Genomic DNA, 6,000 nt, shown 5'->3' on the forward strand with positions numbered 1-6,000 from the left:
TGAAATTCATCAGTTTAGGACGATATATATTCTACATATTTTTGGTAAAAAAAAAAAGAAATAACCGTGTATTGATTGGTTTGCACAAAAGTTATAGCGTCTACAAAATAGGGGATAGTTTTACGTTTTTATATTTGTAGTGGCCACAACCTTTGCTGTGCGGCCTTGACTTAATGGGCTTACCGGTTACCTTCTCCTGGCCTGCTCCTCAGCGTCTAGGGGTTCCCAGGGTTGATACCCAATGACTTGTACACTGACACAGATAAAGTCCTTTCAAAAAAGGTTTATTTTGCAGTAGAACCTTCACAAACACAGTCTTAGGGAACAGAGGGCACGGGTGAAGAACCCAGGCACCTTAAACTGCAGGTTTAGTAAAGTCTCTATTTCCCCCCCAGAGAGTAGCCACTCGCAGCTGGGCACTTCAAGACTGAACAGATCTCTAGCCAGAGATCATGTCAGTCAGCACGTTGACTCAAAACTTGAACCATCAACTGAGGGTCTACAGGAACCTTTTTCCAACCGTAGCTGGAAGGTTTCCCGCTTCCTTTATGGTACTGGAAAATTATGAATTTGTCAATGTCCTTCCCAACTCAGTAACCAGGCACTTCTCAGGATGCCACTTGCCGGCCTGCCTCCGAAGAGTCCTCCCGCCGGTCATTTCAACGAGCTGTGGTGTCCCTCCAAGCCAAGAGCACACCCGGACACTTTGAATCCTCCCTCGGTTACTGCGCCTCGGACCAGCCGGTTCCGAGACTTGGGAACAGACGGATCCCTACCCCAGATCAGGCAGGTCTATCAGGGGCCACTGACAGGAACATGTTGCGGGATGTCGACCACTCCGTGACTGGGACCCCTCACGGGGCTACCCTGTTCCTGGAACCAGAACAGACCACACGGGTCTCACGAACAACTCCGGAACCCTGAACACGTGACCCACACCTGTTTAAGTACCCCCCTCCCAGACTCCTCAGCAGGCCCCGGCACTCCCGCTGATTGGCTCCGAGAGGGCCGATACCAAAACATCCAACCAGACTTGGTTCTAGCCTGTCGTGCACCTCACAGTTCACATGACCAGGCAGAATTTCTAAACACCGCCGGGCCAGACTGGTGTTAGGCCTACCTACAATAATTAACCCTCAGAACCTTTATTGTCCTAAGGTAAAAAACTAAATTTACAATGTGTGTGACATTTGACCCCAAATGTCATCCGCTACATAATTTTTTTATTTATAGTTTGTTTTACTAGTAATGGTGATGATCTGCGATTTTTATCAGGACAGATCGGACACTTTTGACACATTTTTGGAACCGAAAATGCACTGATTACTGTATGAATGTCACTGGCAGGGAATGGGTTAACGCTAGGGGGGGGATCAAGGGCTTAAATGTGTTCCCTTACTGTGTGCTCTAACTGTGGGGGATGGGACTGACTTGGGGAGGAGACTGATCGTTATTCCTATATACTAGGAACACATGATCTGTCTCCTCTCCCCTGACAGGACATGGATTTGTGTGTTTACACACAGAAATCCCCATTCTTGCTCCGTCAGGAGCGCCCGGAAAAATGGCTCCTTAGGGACGCAACAGGCGTGCGCACACCCTATATGCCTTAAAGCGCCCGCCATACAGCTATGGTGATTTACACAGGAGTGCCATTCTGCAGCCGTCAATCGACGATGGCAGTCGGCAAGTGGTTATAACCCCTAAGCAGTGTATATTTACTGAAAGTAGAGACCCGAGAGTATAAAGTGGCAGTGGTTCAAATTTTTTATGTTATGAAAAATTTGCGCAATCATTTATCAAGCGCAGGTTTTCATGAAAAAAGTACACAAACCTTAATTTCTTTTTCATGCATCATGGGACATAGAGTTAGGCTAATATTCATTACCTGCTGGGTTATACTTCATCTCCAGATGAATGGGCATTGGTACACCAAAGGTCTTTAGACAGGAAATGATCCCCTATATACTTCCCCTGTACAGGAAGTACTTCAGTTTTTTACCAGTGTCTGAAGATGGATGGCATGGTTGTTTGAGCTCCAGGTCTCTCATCCCACAAACGGTTCTTAAATGAATCAAGAGATTGACCAATTGGATCCATTTGACACAGGCTTTATATGCTTAGATAAATGGTCCCCCGCAAAGAAGACTCAAGATCCTGCGAGGTTTTGCCTGTAATGCGGCCTCCGGGTGTGATTGTTACAGTCAAGCTAGCTAGAGGGTGGACACCTGTGTCTGGTGACCATATAGGGGAGTTTTTGTGCTAGCTGTGGGTGTTTGCAAAGTGTACTTTTTTTTTGCTTGTGTCTGGCTGTTTTTTACCTGTATAATGGCCCATGAAGGTGCGCCATTTTGCCGTGGTGCACGCGTGTTCGCAAGAGCACCGCTGGGTTCAGCAGTATGTTTGGTGGCCATGGCGCACGCAGCTTCGCCGCACATGCGTCGTAGCCTTTAGGCTCACAAACATTCGCGTCATATGTGAATACAGCCACTCCTGTTTGCCGGGGCCGTAGTGTTCCAGTGCACAGCCAGCTTATTTGAGCTGCATATGCCAAGCATGCGGTGCTTCCAGAAGGCAGCTGAGGTACACAGAGCAGGCTCTGAACCTCGTAGCCTCCTAATCTGGAGCTGGAATGGATTGAGGATGGGGAAGAGCTTAAAGCTCAGGATTCTGTGGAGGGCCTGGCAGATTGTTTCTGTCTGGTTCCGAGCAATCTGGACAAGAAGATATGCAGGTTTCTGCCTCTCATTCGCAGAAGCTTTTGATCCAGACTCTTACCAAAATGGTGTATTCTGCCTTTAAGTTGCCTCTTGCAGAGGTTACTGAGCCTCCCTGGTCCTCTTTAGGATCCCTGAGGCCTCTTCATTAGACTTGCTGTCACGCAAGCTAGCCTTCCTGATGGTCATCACCTCAGCTAGAAGGGTGTCGGAGTTGGCCCATCCATGCAGGGAACCATGCTTGATACATCACCGAGACAGGGTCGTTCCATCCTTTTTGCCAAAAGTGGTGTCTGCCTTTCATTTAACCACTTCACTTCAATACCAGGCCTATTCTGGCACTTCTCTCCTAAATCATAATTTTTTTGCTAGAAAATTACTCAGAACCCCCAAACATTATATGTTTTTTTTAGCAGACACCCTAGGGACTAAAATGGCAGTCATTGCAACTGTTTATCTTGCACGGTATTTGCGCAATCATTTTTCAAATGCCTTTTTTTTCCCCGAAAAAAACAAAACGGTTTCATGAATTAAAAATTAACAAAACAGTAAAGTTAGCCTAATTTTTTTGTATAATGTGAAAGATGATGTTACGCCGCATAAATAGATACCTAACGTCACGTTTTAAAATTACACACAATTATGGAATGGCGCCAAACTTCGGTACTTAAAAATCTCCACCGGTTACCAGTTTAAAGTTACAGAGGAGGTCTAGTGCTAGAATTGTTGCATAGCTCTAACACACGCGGCAATACCTCACATGTGTGATTTGATACATATGTGGGTGGATCTTACATGTGCGTTCGCTTCTGAACGCAAGCTACCGGGGACAGGGACGTTTTACATTTTTTATTTTACTTAATTTCTTTTATTTTTACACTTCTTTTTTATTTTTTTATTTTTTATCACTTTTATTCCTATTACAAGGAATGTAAACATCCCTTGTAATAGGAATCTATTGTGACAGGTCCTCTTTATGGAGAGATGCGGGGTCAATAAGATCCCACATCTCTCCTCCAGGCTGGAAAGCATGAGATTGGTGAATTTTTTTTACAATTTCATGCTAACAGCCATGATCGCGTCTTTGTTTACTTCTGGGAACCCGGGCGTGACGTAATAACGTTGTGCCCGGGCCTCCGACGGTCATGGAGATTACTGGTGACCATCTGGTCACCAGAAATCTCTATCATCGTCATCCAGTGCCGGCCAATTCTTTCTCCGGGCCCCCGATGGCATGGGAGAGCCTAGAGAAGCACCGGATGGCGGCGGCGGGGGGGGGGGGGAACGTTCCCTCCCGTCGCCTATAAAATCAAGCGGCGGAACTGCCGATATGATCATTCTTATCGTGCACAAAATTGGCGGCTGGAAAGAATATCTGATGCCTGTAGCTACAGGCATCATTCAGATATCCCCTCACAAAGTCAAGGACATCATATGACGCCCTAAGGTATTAAAGTGGTTAAATCTGGACATTATTTTGCCTTTTTTTCCCTCTCTGCCTTGTTTGGTGGAAGAGAGATGACTGCATTCTTTGGACGTTGTCTGAGCAGTCAAGATTTATTTGTCTAGATCTGCAGAGATCCAAGGATCAGACTCCTTTTTTGTTTTACCAAAAGGACCCAAGAAGGGGCAGGCAGCCTCCAAAGCTTCCATTGGCAATTGGGTCCGTCCATTGGTCATTCAGGCCTATGGTCTGAAACGTAAAGCTCCTCCCTTTAGGGTGAGAGTTCATTCTACCAGAGGTGTAGGAACCTCCTTCAGGCATCTGTGGCTCAGATTTGTAAGGCTGCTACCTGGTCTTTAGTGCATACGTTCACAACATTTTATCAAGTGGATGTTTCAGCAGTCGAGGATTCTGCTTTCGGCTGCAGTATAAGGTCTGATGGCTATTGTTTGGCAGGATGTCTCCCTCTCCTCAAGGCTATTGCTCTGGGATGTTCCAGCTGGTAATGAATATTAGCCTGACTCTGTGTCCAATGATGTATGAAAAAGAAAATAGGATTTTTTTTCGCCATACTTGCCTGTAAAATCCTTTTCTTTGAGTACATTATGGGACATAGATGTCCCTCCCCTCTTTTTGAGGATTCAGTGCTTGCTACAAAACTGAAAGCAGAGTTCCCCCCAAAAGTGGAACTTCGGCATAGTTGTCTCTTCTCCCTCTCTGGTGCCACAATTGGCACCTTTCGGGGGGAAGGGGGGGGACAGGATACCTGTCTTTGTTGTACCTCCCTTGATGTACTCAAAGAAAAGGATTTTACAGGTAAGTAATGATGAAAAAATCCTATTTTTAGCATACACACATGCCATATATGACTCAATATTTTGGTAAATAAGATGAGGGAGCGACAAGTAACTAGATACCAAACAATGCAAGCCTTAAAGTGTAAGTTCACCTTTTTACAAAAAACTAAAGTGAACTAATACCGTACACCTTCCCAATGACCATCATTGTAAGGAACGTCCTTCCTATCGTGTACCACACTGACCACCAATGTAAGGAGTGTCCTACCCCCTCCCCGATCACCACACTGACCATCAATGTAAGGAACATTCTACTCGCCGTGTACCACACTGACCACCAATGTAAGGAGTGTACTCCCCCCCCCCCCCCCCCCCCAGCACCATAATGACCACCAATTTCATGTCTTTTTTTATGTCTTGAGCTTTTTTTTTATTTTATTTTTCTAATGTTTAAAAAAAGATGTATTTTTAGACCTGAAGATTGGTTAAAACCCCCAAACAGTGTATAGCAGAGATCCGGGAGGATACAATGGTAGTGACTCCAATTTTTTATGCCATCCATGAGAAATTTGAACAACAGTTTATCAGGTGCACATTTTCAATAAAAAAAAAAAAAAGGTACCCTGAAATTTTAGGACACAAACGTCATGTATGACTCAATATTTTGGTAAAATAGATGAGGTTATGCCAAGTAATTGGATACCAAAAATGGCAAGCCTTAAAGTGTGAGTTCATCTTTTCACAAAAATGTAAATGGTGAAAACTATACACCTACCCACTGACTACGAATATAAGGAGCGTACTACCCACCATGCACCAGACTTTTCCACAAATGTAAGGCGCATTCCACCCACTGAATACCACACTGATACCTTCTACCCAATGTCATCACTTTTGGATTCATCATGGACCACTTGCGGCTAGAAAATGGACCCAAAAGTACAATTATAAACTATATTACCAAGTATTGGGACGCCTGCCTTTACATGAACTTTGCATCCCAGTCTTAAGCCTCGTACACACGATCCCTAGGGAGGTGTTT

Source organism: Lithobates pipiens, unplaced genomic scaffold (assembly GCF_037356315.1).
Source record: "Lithobates pipiens isolate NorthernLeopardFrog02 unplaced genomic scaffold, aLitPip1_a1.2 Scaffold_8, whole genome shotgun sequence".
Lineage (NCBI taxonomy): Eukaryota > Metazoa > Chordata > Amphibia > Anura > Ranidae > Lithobates > Lithobates pipiens.